Genomic DNA, 17,673 nt, shown 5'->3' on the forward strand with positions numbered 1-17,673 from the left:
CAAGGTCGAAGAGGACGAAGACTCGGCTCTTCCATCAATAGGTTCGCCTATGGTTCTAATTACAAACGTTTTCACATAAAACACCTGATTGTAAAAGGTATTACGTTAGACGCCAGAACTATATATGAATTTGCTGCATTTAAATGTATCTACAGAGTTATCATATATAATTTTTCTTTTCGTTTACGTTTGGAAGCTTGGAATGTCTTCTTACATATAGCTAAAGTTTTCTCAATCAGATATATGCCGCTCAAGTTTCCCTGTGCAGCTGTAATTAACAATAGTAAACTACTTTAATGACCAAGCGATATATACTCTTTCCAATTACTAACCTTTTGAATAATATAAATAAATAGCAGAATAGAAGCATTGAATATCCACTAACACAATGAGAAGAAAGAATAGACAAAAAAAAATTTAAGAGTCCAACTTACTAGGCCACAACCGAGGAGATGAATATCAGTATAATCACGAGTTCTTGTGTAATATTGCAAATCAATTTGGAAGGAATTTGTCCACTGCAGAAATTAGAAACAGAGTGTATAGTTATACAGTAAAATTTACCATCAATTAACTTTCTCTTCCCAATTCAACTTAATTGTACTTTTTTGCTCTTATTTAAATGGATTACACAAACAAAAATGCATGGAGACACAAACTTATCACCAACTTAGAAAAGGCTTTTAAAGTTAATAAACTAGAGTACATCACCAAGGGAAACATTATATTCTATGATTTTTGAAGAGAAATTCACCACCTAAACAAGCAAAAAAGCATTTATTGAAAAAGCATTTTCGAATTTCAACATTAAATCTCAACTAGTGAACTCAACTTTAACTAGGAATTGAAATTGCCAAAAGCAGAATTGTAACATTAATCTCAACTAATAAACTATACTAGAACTAGGCTTAAAATAATAGTTCATCATATGCTCAACCTAATTGCATTAATCAACAAAATTTCTCAAATATTCCAATCAATCAATTCAATAACTCAAATTGCCAAATCAGAATTCTAACCTTAAATAACAATAATTCACACCAATCACTAAGTTCGAATATCCAATGGCAAACTAAATTAATTGAAGCGTAACGAATTGCAAAAAGATATTCACTGCTAGAATCTGCAGGACAGCCATTCTTACTGCTATTAACTTGTAAATCCTTCTTCAATTAAGTGGATACAGACACTGCACACTAGGCATTTAAGTATTAATTAGACACCTAATAATGATGATTGAATTTACAATAAAAACTTGGATTAAAGACTCAATTTCTCATATGAAACTACCTTAGCTTGTGGAAATATTCCAAATGATGAAGAATGCCGTAGAAAGAAGAACATAACAAGTGATATACCAAAAAAATTTGTGCATCAAAAGTAAAACCTAAAATTTCAATAACACCAACTAACAGACTAAAAATAGAAAAACAAGTGTATCAAATATTTCTATTGGCAAAACAGAGAATCCAGTACTAAAAGAAGTTAAATTCAGCAGAAGATTATAATAATTTCATGTACATTATCTATATAATAATATTTGAAGCATTTAAGAGCTATAAAATGTAATCCAAGTACCTTAGCTTTAGACAACTTAGACCAAGAGAGAAAAAAGCGTGGACAAAGGTGCAGCAATCAAAGTTAGAGCTAAGGATCCAATAAAGAGACCAGGTGGGTTCGATAATCCAAGTGAGATCGGGCCCTCGTCTCTCAATGGCAGCACCACGAAATACGCTCTCAAAATCTGCTAAAGAGAAATTTAGAAAATTAGTCACAACTCGAATTCAAATATCCAAAAAGAATTAGAGAAAGTCAAACATTAACAGCAATTACGAAGAATAAACGAGAGGAAGAGTGAAGCAGAGCCGGGACTGTGAACTATTCTTTAGGAGGAACCACTTGACAGCTACATCGAATCAATTGACTTCTCTATTATTTAAATGACACGTATACTCCAGTTTCATGGAGAAAAACAGAGGATTGTCTATCTAAGGACAAGACTTGCCAATTCAAAATCGTTAATATGCCTTACACTTCTTCAAACAAGAACCAAAGTTACACATGGACTATTGAGCATGGTGTGCCTTCTGCTACGTACTTCGTATGTGTCTATGCTTTCAACTTTGATAAACATGAGGTTGCTTATGGTCAGAATACATATACTCATGAAACAGAAAAACTCTTGGAGGTCAAGGCCATCACCGGCCGTCATGTCTCCGTTGATATTGCCTCTGTTTGCTTCAGTGCTTTCTCTGTCATACCCTTGTTTGTGTTTTTCTTTATTGAGAAAAGAAAGGCCAGGCTCAGTGAAAGCAAGTGAAATCAAGAGGAAAGGACTATGTGCACCCATTTGACACACTAGTATGGTTTGCTTCTCATTCATTTTACAGTGTCTGTATTAGGAATTTTCTATGCCAAACTTAGTATTCAAGTATGAAATGGTACTATACTCTTCCTAGTTTTATTCAAATAATAATTCTCCTAATTAGTGAAATAAAAGGCAAGTTATAAGAGTGAAGAATAAAAGTGCTTAAAATTACTGTCTTTCTCCTCATATACAAATTAAAATACATTTCACTATATCAATAGAAGTATATCCAATCAGGACAAGGGAATTGATATTAATTTGCGGGAAAATTATTAATTCTTCTCAATTCTCATCATTGGAAAAGTTTAATTCATCATACAGAGTCATTCCAAGACACAGACAAGATTGAAATTCAGTCCTAATGCCTATCTGTGCAATTGAAATTCATGAAAGCTTTTACAAAGTAAAACATATTTCAGAGAAACCCACCCATATAACGATGCTTCTCTTTGTACTGCACAAGAGGGTTCAAGTAATTAATTCAAAGCCCCAAAATTGAAAGATTGTATCTGTAAAATTGTTCAAACAAACATATTGTTAGCAAAAGTCTAACAAAGTCGAACAAAAAAAAAGGAAAGCAAGCATAGGAAAAACAGAACCACACAAATTAGGTTTTCCAGTAGATCTGCAAATAAACACATAAGGAGATATGAATAACGACATTTACACAAATAAACAATGAAATAGCCTAACTTCTACTTAATTTGCAAACTAGAGAAACTCTGATTTTGAGGAAAAGAGTACCCAGGGCAACAATCTCAAACAAAATGGAGCTTACCGATTCTTGTTCCAGTCGATTCTGGGGTTTGTCAAATTGACCGAAATATGAAAATAGTGGTGGACGAGGATGGTTCCTAGAGCTAATCGGTATAAGAGAATGATTTCCGGAGCTAATGAAAGAGAGAGGCGAGGGAGAGGGAGAGGGAGAGGGAGAGAGCGGTAGTTTCGTGGAGCACAGAGGTGGACTGCAGTTAGGTTTTGTTTGGGTGGGAATGTATCCCGCTCAAAAAGTTAGCACCTATAATGAGCGTAACATTAGAAAATTGAGTAAAGTTAAGTTTTTTAAGACTAATAGTTACCAGTTTTTGTTTCCACCCATTAAAAGTAGGGTTAAGGTGCAAAAATACCCTTAACGTTTTGGGCGAGGAGCAATTTTACCCCTAACGTCTAAAATGGTGCAATTTTACCCCTAACGTTGGAAGCCAAGAGCAATTTTACCCCTAACGTTAATAAATTGGGTCAATTTGAGAAATAATTCATCAAATTGTCTTCTCGGTCATTAATCTTGTCATCTACACTTCATACGTGTGTCATTTTATTCGTAACAAATCATAAACATATGTTGGGATGTGAAAAAAAAATATATATATATATACTGTCTTTTTGTACGAATTAGATAAAATAAATTTAAAAAATTCACCGAATTGATAAATATTAATCTCAAATTTTATTATTAAATTATAAAAAACATGAAATCATTTTTTCAGAACGAATTGTTATGCAATTGGTGCTGAATAAGGAACAAAAATATCTGTGTTTTATAATAATGTTTGAAATTGACCCAATTTATTAACGTTAGGGGTAAAATTGCTCTTGACTTCCAACGTTAGGGGCAAAATTGCATCATTTTAGACGTTAGGGGCAAAATTGCTCCTGACCCAAAACGTTAGGGGTATTTTTGCACCTTAACCCTTAAAAGTATAAAAAGTATGCTTTTAATGAGCGATTTTCTCCCCACTCATTATTTTTTAGCCATCCGAGGTCGTTTAGGGCCTCAAATCGGCCTTTTTGTGTTTTATCGCACTTTCCTTGTTTTGTTGTTTACCTTTTCCTTTTAGGTTTCGGATTAGGTTTTTATTTGTCAGCCTATATAAAGGCTCGACCCCCACCTTATGTAAGGCAGTTATTGATTAATAAAAATTTTAGAGTTTAATCTCTTTCTTCCAATTTTCGTTAGTCGTGCGCGATTCAACGATAGTTGACGGTTTTAAGCTTTGTTCGTGCGCGAGCATTCGTTTAGAACGAAAGTCTGTTTATTCCGCTGCATCACTTACGAACCAAAAAAAAAACCTTTAGCAATGAAAATACTTTTTTTCTCATATTTAGGTGAGTTCTATGTAAAATAAGCATCCAACAATAATTATCTTATAACTGAATTTAAAGTTCATATAACTTCATATCCACAAAATAACTAATTGAACTTAATTCATTTAAGACATAATTTATTAATTTCAGATGGTGAACAGGCACCCCTAATATTCTTAACTTAAAAGTGCTGAACTTCACATCCCTCCTAGATTTGTAATGGATATCTTTAGAATTTTCTTACTAAAAATAGGTTTAAATAAATTTGTAATGGATTCTATTAAGATATTCATATGATCCTGTTTTTGCCATTTGGCATTTTAATTCAGAAACTTACTACCAATCAGAGAGAAAAGTAATTGCTTCCTTCTTAATATAAATATCATATTGCCATGAACTCAAACATCTCAATCACCCATTTACATATCAAAAAAACAACTCAGATTTAGAGAAATGGAAAACACAAAGACTCCAATTTTGATGGTTATAGCAACATTTTTAATGGTGGGGGCTCTTATTTTGAATGATCAAACTGTTTCCGCTGGTTGTGAAGATCAAATTTCTGCCTTAAAAGCTCATTGTGGTAAATTTATACTGAAACCGGGACCGAAAATTCCACCATCTAAAGATTGTTGTCAAGTGTTAAAACACGATGATGTTCCTTGCACTTGCAAGTATGTAACTCCGGGAGTTGAAGCTGTGATTAGCATGGAAAAAGTTATTTATATAGCTCGAACCTGTGGTGTTCAGGTTAAACCAGGAATGAAATGTGGAAGTAAGTTTACTCTCTTTTCACATAATCTATATCTATATAATATTTATTTTTAATCTTTCATAATTAATTTAATTTTTTTTCCAAATCATTTCAGGTTATACAGTTCTTCCTCGTGCTACATGAAGAGATGTTAATTATAATTTATAATAAAAAATTCTGAAATGTTCTATTCTAATATGTTTCTAGATATCATATTATCTTATGAATAAATGGATTTACAAAGTTATCTATATATATTGTTGATATTTATGCTGTTAATGTCTATTATATATATATATATATAACCAACTTAATTAACCAATTTGAAAACACCAATCACACTCCAAGGTTAACACAAGCTGAATTTGGTTTCCTTGCATGACGAATCAAACGTTGTGAAAAAACAGAGAGAAAAGATGAATGAAAGAAATCAAGCTGAAAAACCTTCACTAATTAAGGACACAAGCCACAAATGGATTTGTTCTGCAAATGAAGAAAAAAAAGGGCAAAATAAAGTATTAAAACTAAATATTAACATCTTTGAATTGAATAAGATAAAAAAAAATAAACATCTTTGAATTGAAATAATACATAGTGAAATATTATAATAATTCTAGTTAAAGAAGTGAATTATTCTTGAACTACAATAACTTAAATTGAGACCCCCATGTAAAAACCTTTGATTTTTTTTTCTAAGCACATCTTAAGTCTTATGAGTGCTCTAGAAAGACAATCCAAAACTTTCAAACATGCAAGTAGGTGACTTCAACATCAATCATTAACAGTTTCTAACCCAACTTTTAAAATCATCCGGGAAGATCACTATAAAGAACCACCATACACTACACTATGGATCAATCACGCGCTATCATATGTCACAAGACACTGTTGGAAAAAAAACAGTCCTTTATAACAAGCAAAATCATGGTTATTTATAACCAGCAAGCCGTTACAATTGCAGATGTTAGAAGTAACTTTGTAATGGGCGCATTTCTGGATTATAACTTTTTTTTGTAATGCCCCATTTAAGAAGACCTCTTATTCTAGTATTCTGAAGCAGCATATCATCGAAACACCTCCCTCAACCTACCGTCTCAGATATAGGCAGTATTAAATGGGTTCGGATTTCACTAGCTCTATATCAGAAACGTATCGCACTCTGCGCTAAAGCAACCCGTGATGCTGATTGTATGATAAATTTCAAAGGTTTCTTTTCCTTTAAGACATAATGACTTTGGTATGCCTCGTACAGGTCTCCTTCACAACTTTTTTAGGACCATTTGGTTCTTCTGTTAGTCCAAATTTTCGTTCATAGTTTTTCTTTTCTTTTTCTTTTCAACCTCTACCCTGACCTTCTTTGGTAACAAGGAAAAAAAAAAGTAAAAAAGAAAATCATTAATATATATATAGTGTTTTAAATAAGGCAGTGATTTCTCGTACAATAACAATGGATTCGGATCCCCTCCTGTCCACCAAAAACAGGAGGGGATCTGTTTATTCAATTTCAGCCATTTGATTAAATTTAAGGGCTGAGATGAATTAACTCTAATTAATTAGTTTTTTTTAAGATAAGCTTAAAAAATAAGAGTTCTTAGTTTAAGTTAAAAATAGTTACCGCACACCCTCCCTCCCTCCCTCACTGATCCATCTTCCAATTAATTAATTATTTTAGTTTTTTTATCTTAAAATTAAAAAGCTAAATTATACATATGGCTACTGAATTATACTCATTTTAATATTATAGTCACTCAACTTCAATTCTTAAACGGTATGGTTACTGAACTTTATACTTTTTAACATCGGTAGCGACTCAACACCTCAAAGCTCGTTGACGGTCTCAAAATAAAAAATTCGAAGTGTTAATAATATTATAAGAAATTTTAATTCTTGAAAATTTTCATTTTGAGGTTATTTAGGTGTTGTTTGGTTAGGAGAGATAGTGAACTTTTAGAGAGAGAAAGCTCCAAAAAATGTGATTTTGGAAAATAAAAAATGTGGTTTCATGGTAAATCTCGTTCTGAACAACTTTAATTCTTGAATATTTTCATTTTAATGTCGTTAAAGGTCATTTTGAGAAGTTAGTAAAAGTTGAATGGTCACGGTGTTAAAAAATATCAAATTCAAGAATTAAAGTTCCTTAAAATATCATTAACTCTTCTAATTTTCTATTTTAAGATTGTCAACAGTCGTTTTGAAGCGTTCAGTGGCCACCGGTATTAAAAGTGTAAAATTTGGTGACTATACTATTAAAAATTGAAGTTCAATGATCTTAATATTAAAATGAGTATAATTCAGTGGCCATAGATGTAATTTAAGCTTTTTAGTTTTAAGATAAAAAACTAAAATAATTAATTAATTGGAAAATGAGTGAGTGGGGAGGGTGCGTAATAATTTTTAAGAGAACTGTTATTCTTAATCTTATCTTTAAAAAAACTAATTAATTAGAGTTAATTCATCTCAGCCCTTAAATTTAATCAAAGGGCTGAAATTGAATAAACAGATCCCCTCATGTTTTTGGTGAACAGGAGGGGATCCGAATCCATTTTTATATCATTTATAATAGGATGCGTCAAATTTAACGTTAACATTTTCAAGAAAGATCAAAGAAAAATTACATTAAAGATAAAAGAAAACCTCTAACCCATCCCATCCCAATGTGATTGGAACCCATGACCTCAACAGTCATACGTAAGCTCTCAACAGATAGGCTAAGAGCTTCACGGTACCAAAATAAGCCTATGGTTTTTGGAGAATTATGAATTTAGGCTCCGCGTACAAAATAGCACAAATATAGGTTTAACGTTTAAAAAAAGATACCAATTTAGACCTCGATAACGGAACGAGACACCTTAGGATTAAATTTTGCTCTTATCCCTATTTAATAATATATAAAATATATAATACTAATACTATAAAGATAAATCAATTTTTGAAACCCCTAATTTGAAAGTTAATTTAATGACAATGTATTTGCCAAAGAAAGTTTCTTTGGATAAAATTTAAAGTTTCTTGAAAAATATATCAAAAATTCAACATCTAACATGCAATTATTGAAGAAAGTCACTAGTAAGGCAGTAAATGTCTTAGACATAATTGATATTTAGAAAGTCTAAAGTGATAGTGAAATAATAGTCAAATTAAGCTTATAAAATTTTCAATAACGTAGGACTAATTGATATTCCTTGGAAATGTTAGGGTAAATTTTACTATTTCATATGTTATGGCTAACTTCCCCTAAAACATTACGGCTAAATTTTACTTTTACCATTATATAATAATATGTAATACAAATACTTTACAGATAAATCAAGTTTGAAACCCCTAAGTTGAAGTTAATTTTATGTCGATGAATTTTCCAAAGAGAGATTCTTTGGTAAAATTTAAAGTTACTTAAAATTCACCGTCTAACATACATATAAAGTTCATATATATTTCTGATATATTAGTAATAATAAGGATTAATTTTAAAAAAAGCAATGGTTACATTTAGTTGCAGATAAAACTCTGTAGTTTTTCAGCTAACATCGATAAAAATAATGATGTCGTATAAGATAATTTTGTTCAAAATTAATTTTCCGCTTTTGACTTTTGAAAAATTAGAAATATACAAAAAAAACACATATTAATGTGCTAGAAAATGTCTCTAAAGGAAAGAGTTTAACTTTCTGTCAAACATTAGGGTTAAATTTTGCTCTTATCCCTATTCAATAATATATAAAATATATAATACTAATACTATAAAAATAAATCAATTTTTGAAACCCCTAATTTGAAAGTTAATTTTATAACAATGTATAATGAGATTATCACACAAATAGAGAAGAAATTGAAGAAGAAAGGTTCAGTCTTTGGAAGAAAAAGAAGATAGTGAAAAGTCTTTTAGGATGAAGTACAAATGATGCCAACAAAAACCTTCTAGACTTCTTAACTTATCGAATTAGACCTTTGGATTACCAAGGTTATTTTGGTCATTTCTCACAGCCAGGTGCATTTTTGCCCTATTATCCTTTAGCACATTCCAGAAGCTTAGCAGCATTACTATGATGTACCACACTCTACACAATCAAAGCCATTAACATCATCCATCACAAGCCTTAAAAGAAATATAAATATGTAAGCTCTAAACTTTTATAATTTAATGAGAATCAAATACAGTAAAAGTGATTTATCCTTTTACCTCATTCACCTTTCCCAAAGAAAGTTTGTTTGGATAAAATTTAAAGTTTCTTGAAAAATATATCAAAACTTCAACATCTAACACACAATTATAGAAGAAAGTCGCTAGAGGAAGGGGTTGAACCTTCGACCTTGTGGTTAACAGCCACACGCTCTAACCAACTGAGCTACTCCAGCAAGTACATTTTAATTTTATTAATATAATACAAAACTACAACATCAACTGGAACACATCACCATATTTTTGTACTTTATAAATCATTCGGGCAATTCTCATTATTATAATTCACCTCCACGTTTCTGTTAACAATGCATGTCTGACCGAAGAAAAATAGAAACAAAAATTGCTCTCATGAGTCCATATTTTTCTTTTCAATTTCTTGAAGCTTCATAATATAGAAAGTTCGTCTTATTTTATTGGAAAAGAAGAAAATAAAAACAGGAACTGTTTAATCCATGTATTGAAATTTGCATTAGATAATCCAAAATAGAAAGTCACAAACCTTGAGGCTTGGGGATGGTTGTGTTGGTGAATATAACATGTGTTGGAGAGCATACTATGTCTACATGAACATCATGGATCATCTATTTCTCTACTGGAATATCTACCTGTTGGCCCAAAATAAAATAAATTTTATTTTATGTATATAGAATGCTTGGGTTTCGATTTTAGGATATAGTTTATATAGAAAATAAAATAAAAATAAAAATACATTCGTAAACTCACCTCAAGTGCGCGAGGCGTGCATTTCTATACGCGGAACGTATACCAGCCATCCGAAGACGTTCCACTTCAGAGACTCCACTACGCGGGACGTACCTTCCTATACGCCACGCGTAAGACGCATCAACAAGGCGCTCCAGGATCAAAAGCACAAACACGCGGGGCGTGCCTTCCTATACACGGAACGTATACCAGCCATCCGAAGACGTTCCACTTCAGAGACTCCACTACGCGGGACGTACCTTCCTATACGCCACGCGTAAGACACATCAACAAGGCGCTCCAGGATCAGCAGGACAAACACGCGGGGCGTGCCTTCCTATACGCGGAACGTATACCAGCCTTCCGAAAACGTTCCACTTCAGAGACTCCACTACGCGGGACGTACCTTCCTATACGCCACACGTAAAACGTATCAACAAGACGCATCAGGTTCAGAGGCTCCATTACGCGGGGCGTAACCAGACTTATGCGGGGCGTGTTCTTTGTCTCGGCAAGCTAGAGGTCAGTTCTCGCCCAGAGCCTGTCTTCGGTCACCGACTTCTCCGAACGCACCCGGACACAACTACGAGCTCACCCCCACACCTAGGCCCAAGCTTTGAGAATCTCTCCAACCACAAGGTAGTGGAGTGATGTGGCATGGTAGTTAGTGGTGGTTTGTGGAAGTTGAGGAAGTGGGGTGATGTGGCAAGGTAGTGGGCAAGGTTAGAGAGAATTTTAAGGGTTAGTTGATAAACAATTACCAAAATACCACTCAATAATTACCAAAACGCCACTCCAAAAAACTATAAATAGACCCTCCATTCTTCATAAAAAACACACTCATTTACACACAAAACCCCATCTCAAAGCTCCAATGCTTAATCTCTAGTTCCTTTTGTTCTTAGTTCTTCAAGTTCTTCCTTTCGTTCTTCATTTTTCTTAGCTTCAGTTCCTTCTTTAGCTCTCCTTTAGCCTTAATTCAAGTTCCAATAGCCTCTTTCCAAGTTTTTTTTTAATTCAATTTAACAATTTCCCAAGCCTTTAATTTGTTCAATCCTTAGCTAGAATTCTATTTTCAACTCAGTTTTCCAGATTCGTCCAACTATTTTCAAAGCCCGATTTCGTCCGTTTAAAGTCATTTTTTGCTTTCAATTCCTTCGACAAAGTTGTTCCTGACATCCTGAAGTTAAATCTGGTGTATTTATTTTCCCAATTCCGTGCCCAGAAACCATAGTTACAATCCAGTCTTTGCAGCCCAAATTTTTGTAGTGGTTCTGTTTCCAGTTTTTTCCAGATTCGTCCAATCGTTTTCAAGACTCAATTTCGTCCATTTAAAATCCGTTTTTGCCGTCGATCCCTTATAGAAGTTTGTTCCTGGCATCCTGAAGTTAAGTTTAGCCTACTTATTCATCTAATTCCATGTTTTTAAGCATCCAAACGAGCCTACCGAAGTTGAAGGTTAAATCTGCCCCATTTGCCTACCATACGTTTAGTCATTGCGAAGAGCACATACCGTACGGGCCCGACCGGCTGCAGCTCTCCGAGAACCTCGCACCAACACCAAAATTCAACGTCAATCCGAGATAGTTATTGTGGCTCCGAGTTTGTTGTTGAATTTTAATTTATTTTATCGCATTTCAATTCTTTGTATTGATTTGTTTATTCTAATTCAATTGATTACCTATATGTTTAATATAGAGATTTTTCAATTGTAATTCATTTCATTTTTAATGCTTACTTTGAACATATGTATTCAAACACTTATTCATATCAATAAATACCAATTTTCCCAAATCTCGTGTCAATTTCGCACTTTAAATTCTTTATTTTACACAACTTCAATTTACCCGCATTAGCTTAAATAAAAAAATTGATTTATCTAGCAAAGTTTCTATAACGGCGCTAGAGACCCAAGAGGGACTTTTTCAATCCTTGCGTCCTTCGCCAATCGCCTCGTTTAGATTTCAAGTTTTGGCGCGCAAATTCCATAAACTTAACCATTTTAATTGAGAAATAATCTTCTCTGGCACGCCCGCATCTTAACCACACGTGACAAGGTCGAAATTAGCATGTTCGCAAAATATCGCTAACACTACCATTGCTAATCATGCACTGCTTTTCAGATTTTATCAACACATGTAATAAATAAATTAGCAATTAACGGAAATATAACAATCGCTCTAATACCAGTATCGGAAATAAAAGCATACTAGAGATCTAGACACTACAATAAAATAGCGAATAAGCAATTGTTGAAATAATAAACTTATAATTAATAGAGTCTTTAATGTGGTTCAGTGTATTATCCAAGAGTCATTTCTGTATCTGTATTTATAGAGTGTCCAAGAATCATTTCTGTATCTGTGTCTGTATCTGTATTTATAGAGAGTTAATGTTTTTGTTAGACAAGGTGCCGCGGCCTAATCTCCCGGGCGGACAGGGGGGGTGGACACCTCATGGCGACGTAAGCGGTGATTGGCGCCGAAAGCAACCAATCGTGGAATCAAGCTGCTCGGCAGGACCGGAGCTCGGAGTATGGAAGAGTCGCCACCCATGAATGGGAAAATAAACACCGATCCCTTGCGGGAGACCGGTGAGGGTTCGGGAAACTTAGGTACGAGCCGAGAAGGCTAGCTCCTTTCCGGGGAAAGGCTACTAGGCACCCCGACATCGCCCGGTTATGAACCACCGGCCTCCTACTCAACGTGTTAGGCGATAACGGACTAATCGCATATTTCTTTAAGTTTAAAATTCATTTGAAACCTTTTCTTTCTCGTTTTGAAAACCGTTTTGAGCATATATTATTGAAAGCCATTTTGGTAAAGAATCACCCATTTACATCAGTTCAAAATATATAGGAGAGAGGGGGGAGAAGAAAGAATTGATTTGTTTACAATGTGATTTATGCTTCGTATTACACACTAACTCTAAACTAAGCTCACTTCCCAAAAACGAGTTTATTTACATGGTTCGTACCTTAATCGCCGTTGGAACGATTTAGGTACGTTTCAAAACCCCGTTTAATGACGTTCACTCGAATCGCCGTTGGAACGACTCGAGCGTTTGACAATGTTGAGATAAAAGCTTTAACAAGAAAACGTGATTAAGCATACAAGTCAATTTATTTTGTTCAAAAACCATTTAGTTAGGAAAACAATTCAAAAACTCTATTATTTACAATTAAAAGAAATTTTAATTACAAGGTTCACTTAATCCGTCGTTGGAACGAATTAAGGTTTTAAAACGTGATGTTTTAAGAAATGGTTTAAAAATGTCAAGAAAACGTTATTTACACTTTAGGAATATCTAGAAAACTTTAAGTTTAAATAAGCAAATTAAACTCTCTTTTTGTGATTTTACTTTCCCCTTTTCACTCAATTAACCTTTAACATTATCATAATTACAACAATAAACCAACTAAACCAAAATTCCTCAATTGAAAACCAATTTAAAACCATGTCCCCAAATGCCAAAAAGAATAAGGAAGAATATGTACATATATTATAATCAAAACATGTAAAAATGATGAGGCAAGTTCACAAATAAGAAAATAACCTTTGATTCAAAAACAACAGTTACATCATAACCCAAAAACCAATTAATCATCCCAAAAGTCACAAAAACTATACATATATACTTATATAATTTACGAAACCAAATCGATATAAACTAAATTTCTAACATAACATAAATAGACATATAATATGTAGATAATAATTATATAAACCAAAAATATATTTATCAAGTATTTTACATAATTAAATAGAGATATACTAAGAAATGCCAAAAAGATAAGAAAAAGACTCAAAAAAATGGGTATTTAAGGTTCCAGCAGCTTTACCGACGGAAAATCCGTCGGTAAACAGCTATTAGTGACAGAAAATGTAGAATTACAGAAACAGTCCACAACTTTCTAGATTTATTCAAAAGCTTTAGATTAGATCTATTCTATCGTTTTGGACTTCCGAACTACCAAAAATAGATCGTAGTCTAAAACGGAGGTTCCTCAAACGACGTTTTTATTTTAAAACGTTATTTTGAAATATTTTTAAAACTTATAATTACAACGTTTTTAATACCCGAACTACCTTTGAATCGGATCACGGTTCGTATTGGGATATTAAAATGAGGTTTTTGTTTTAAAACAAAACCGAACGTTTATCTAATACGAGACGAAAATTAAATAAATACGAAAAATTAAGTAAAACGTGATAAATAAATAAATAACTAAATAAATAAAATTATAACATAAATAAAGGAAATAAATTAAATAAAATAAAACGAGTCTAGTCCTCGGATAATACCTCAAGATCGGTATCTGACAGTCGAAGTCGGTCGATTCCACGAGTTGTGATTTTCCGGTTTTTTGTGTTTTTCGTCTTTTTAGTAAAAATTGTAACTTTTGGGAAATTCGGACTTTTTGAGAAAAAAATATTTTTCTCAAAAAAATTTCACTTTCTCTCTCTAAAAATGTCTAGAGTGAGAAAGCTATCCAAAAAATTCCCTCTCATTCTTGCATGGGGATCTGTGCCTTAAATAGGCAACGGGTCCCAGAAACTTTGGGCGACGCCCAAATAAAATTGGGCGTCGCCCAAAGCTGGTTGGGTGAACGCCCAACATAGTTGGGCGGACGCCCAACTTATGTTGGGCGAACGCCCAACTTTCATTGCGCGAACGCCCAACTTCAGTTGGGCGCGTGCCCAACCAGCGTTGGGCGCGCTCCCCCAACTGACGTTGGGCGTTCGCCCAACGAGCGTTGGGCGTCCGCCCAAGTATCATTGGGCGTATGCCCAACTTCAGTTGGGCGCGCTCCCCCAACTGACGTTGGGCGTTCGCCCAACGAGCGTTGGGCGTCCGCCCAACGTCGCTGGGCGATCGCCCAGTGGCTGCCGGGCGCAGTCGCCCAGCGGCCGTCGGGCGTGCGTCCCGCGCTGTCAGGCGCGCGCGCCCAGCGGACATCGAACGGGAGCCCCGCACTGCCGGGCGTGCGTCCAACTGTCGTCGGACACGCGTCGGCTGCCGCTAGACGCTCGCACCACGTCGCTGAGCACTTGCGAGCCGTCCACTTGACGACTGCGACTCCCATTAACTTCTTCCATTTTTATTATATATTTTTGCTTTAAAACCTCCGGAACCAACCGCTTCGACCGTCTTGTTACAGGTTTTCGTCACAGGTCCTCCGACTCGGTGTCTACAGTTGCCCCTACTTTCCTATTTTGACAGTGATGTGTGTTTTGAAAACGTTTTTTTGCTAACGCAACACATGCAATGTAAAACATATAAAAGTAAGAGACACGTAAAGAGTAGGAGGAAGAATACCTGACCTTTGCGCTGCGCGTTCCGGCGTCGTTCTCGATCTTTCCGTCCTTGCCTTTGAATCAGCTGCCGGCGGATGTTCTTCTCACGGACCCTAGCCTAAGTTGACTGCGGGTAAAAATGGCTCAAAAGCAACTCTGATGCACGACCGCGAGTAAAAACGGCTCAAAAGCATTCCTGGTCTACGACTGTGGGTAAAAACGGCTCAAAAGCAATCCTGGTCTACGACCGTGGGAAAAAAATTGGCTCAAAAGCGACCCTGGTCTACGACCGTGGGTAAAATGGCTCAAAAGCAACCCTGGTCTACGACCGTGGGTAAAATGGCTCAAAAGCAACCCTGGTCTACGACCGTGGGTAAAATGGCTCAAAAGCAACCCTGGTCCACGACCGCGGGTAAAATGGCTCAAAAGCAACCCTGGTCCACGACCGCGGGTAAAATGGCTCAAAAGCAACCCTGGTCCACGACTGCGGGTAAAATGGCTCAAAAGCAACCCTGGTCCACGACCGCGGGTAAAATGGCTCAAAAGCAACCCTGGTCCACGACCACGGGTAAAATGGCTCAAAAGCAACCCTGGTCCACGACCGCGGGTAAAATGGCTCAAAAGAAACCCTGGTCCACGACCGCGGGTAAAATGGCTCAAAAGCAACCCTGGTCCACGACCGCGGGTAAAATGGCTCAAAAGTAACCCTGGTCCACGACCGCGGGTAAAATGGCTCAAAAGCAAAGAGGTTCTCTCTAACAATTCTGAATTCTAAAACACTGTTGTCTGTGTTTTCACTGGAGCTACTGTCTCGGGTATTTTGAGCGGTTTGATAGGAACGTCCTTTTCCTCCGGAATGATTCAAACTAACAATTATTTTCCTGTTGACTATTGTCTGTATTTTGACTGGCGCCACTGTTCTATAAAATTTGGCTGTCGTCTAGAGTCCTATTTTGATATTACTGGTCACTACCTGGCAGAAACGCATGCTGAAACGGACTGCAAATCGGAGGTCTGTGCACCTGGTAAATAATTATTTACTTTTTACATTTATGTCACATCGTACCTTTTTCACTATTTACGGGAATGTCATTCCATTTCTTTAAGGTGGTGGGGTTTCATTTCAACCCCACACATTCTCTCTCTTCTCTCTCTCTCTAACTCCTGATTTGGATTATTCTCGGGATGGATTTGGATAAACATGATGGCACGAAGGGCATGGATGCGGGTTTTGTGAACCTCACTACAGTGGCCCCTTTCCAGGATCCTACCTCACATCTGAGCCGGACCCGCTCTAACCAGGTAAGTACTTTCTTACTTCCTCGTCTTTTGACTAGATTTCTAGGCTTTAGTAATCCTACTTTGAACATGATTTGCATGCTAAACTCTAGGTTGCTTTAGAAGACTTTAACTAGAAAACATGAATAGTGCACGTGAATAGTAAAAAATGTGAATAGTAAAAACGTAAATAGCGTATGTGAATAGTAAAAACGTGGATAGTGCACGTGAATAGTAAAAACATGAATAGTGCACGTGAATAGTAAAAACGTGAATAACGCACGTGAATAGTAAAAACATGAATAATGCCCATGAATAGAATGTTAAAATTGTATCGATCTCTTTGCCAATGCGGGCGAGAGTGGATCAAAGAATAATGAATTAATCAAATCATATACAAACAACCCTAAGAATGAGATTCCACAAAATGACGGTCCTAATTGACAAAGTGTCTCTAGGTTGGATTTGACCGAAAGAATAGCTAACGATGTTTTATTAGACGCAAGCCTAGGAATAACACTTAAACTTACTTGTTCCGTCCTTTCCAGATTATCGGCATTTCTGGGACCACGGAGGACATTCATGTGTGGTATTCCATGCTTAGCGCAGCGGTGAAAGCTCGTGTGCGAGAGTTGGGTTTCGAGCCCTTCATTTTAGCGTTGCCCCACGCCAATGGGGTGTGTGACCGCTTCGGCCTACGCGCCCTATGCGAGAGATGGGTTGACTCGACCCATACCTTCCACCTCTCGTTCGGGGAGATGACGATCTCGCCTCGCGACTTTTCCTTGCTGACCGGATTGCGGGGGAGTGGTACTCCGGTTCCCTTCTCCTTTGATATGGTGCGTCCACGGGTTGACCGTGCCAGGTTGGCTGCTCTGATCGGACCAGGAGTCTACACGGGTGTCAAGTCCACCCCGGCGAAGTTCATCACCACTTCTGGGCTTTTGAGTCATAGGGACTTTTGTGGGACAGACGACACTGATCTGGCGGTCTGCAGCTTCCTTTTATA

General features: G+C 35.9%; 1 long non-coding RNA gene and 1 other non-coding gene across 2 annotated transcripts; one reads left to right on the plus strand and one right to left on the minus strand.

Moving 5' to 3' along the window:
• The first annotated feature begins 4,873 nt into the window (after window positions 1–4,873).
• On the plus strand, window positions 4,874–5,486 carry LOC136220025 (uncharacterized). The gene is made up of 2 exons (XR_010684367.1): window positions 4,874–5,228; window positions 5,323–5,486. It is a non-coding gene; the product is annotated as an uncharacterized lncRNA (long non-coding RNA).
• Window positions 5,487–9,486: 4,000 nt separating this feature from the next.
• TRNAN-GUU (transfer RNA asparagine (anticodon GUU)) lies at window positions 9,487–9,560 on the minus strand. Its single transcript has one exon. It is a non-coding gene; the product is annotated as a tRNA-Asn (tRNA).
• Between the last annotated feature and the right edge of the window lie 8,113 nt (window positions 9,561–17,673).

The sequence above is a fragment of the Euphorbia lathyris genome, chromosome 1 (genome assembly GCF_963576675.1).
Source record: "Euphorbia lathyris chromosome 1, ddEupLath1.1, whole genome shotgun sequence".
In the NCBI taxonomy this organism is placed as follows: domain Eukaryota; kingdom Viridiplantae; phylum Streptophyta; class Magnoliopsida; order Malpighiales; family Euphorbiaceae; genus Euphorbia; species Euphorbia lathyris.